The sequence below is a fragment of the Acyrthosiphon pisum genome, chromosome A2 (assembly GCF_005508785.2).
Source record: "Acyrthosiphon pisum isolate AL4f chromosome A2, pea_aphid_22Mar2018_4r6ur, whole genome shotgun sequence".
Lineage (NCBI taxonomy): Eukaryota > Metazoa > Arthropoda > Insecta > Hemiptera > Aphididae > Acyrthosiphon > Acyrthosiphon pisum.
Window position 1 is genome coordinate 17190483 of NC_042495.1, and position 1024 is coordinate 17191506.

Sequence of the window (1024 nt, forward strand, 5' to 3'; positions counted from 1 at the left end):
ATGTTGCCAAAAAAAAAACACAACGCCCGCGGAAAACAATAATAACTCGGGACTAGTGTCACCGTAGGCAGCAGGAAGACGAAGAAAGATAGACCGACGAGTGGCGGTAGCCGGTCGTCGGTCTTGGATACAATAAATTGGTGGGAGGCCGGTAATATATAATATAATAGTGTGAATAATAATAATTAATATATAAAGTGTGATTGCGGCAGAGGTGGTAGTGGGTGCGGCGGTGGTGCGGGAGGTTTTGTACACTGACGCGCGGCGCATTACCAATAGGTACCCGATAATATAGTAATATAATAGAATATATATATTTACAACTGGCCTTAACATACACTGAACGTTACAAACTATGGCTGATAGATTTTATTGCTTTGTAGTGAACCAATAGTCCCAGAATTTTGTATAAATTCTGACAAAGCAATGAAACACAATATTATGAATCAGTTATTAAATTTCCCAGAACTTGTAACAACGTATTTTTATTATTAAATAAAAACAATTTCGTAAAAATACAAAAAATTCTGAGTTTTATAGTAATTGCAATGTCCTAAACAGTAAATACGAGAAACACAATACATCATACCGAGGGATTAAAATGAAATAGTCTATTATATGTAAGTACTATACAACATTAAAATATTTTTAAAATAGGTTTTTTACTTAAGTAAAAAGACATGCTTCAGGATAAAAAATAATAAAATCACAATTACAAACACATTTTTGAGACGCTTGTCTGGAATGCAATTCCGTATTTTATTCTTGAAGATATTATGTATTAATGGTATACATTTTTACTTAATATTGTCTACAATAATTTTTACATAAATTATTTCAGCTTTTAATAATCATTTTTTTATTTCATATTAGATTATAAAGATATAATACGAAAACTGCTTTTACGTAATAGGTATATTTACATTTATATTTATATGGAATGAAAATGCCAAATAAGAGGGCTTCACAAACAATTGAAATTTGATTAGTTTTTATATATTTCATATTTGTATAATATTTTTAC

At 29.7% G+C, this 1024-nt stretch overlaps 1 protein-coding gene across 1 annotated transcript in view; it reads left to right on the forward strand.

The window, feature by feature from the left end:
• Nucleotides 1-1024, forward strand: part of LOC107883900 — a 4863-nt gene that overhangs the window by 238 nt on the left and 3601 nt on the right. The window lies entirely within an intron of this gene.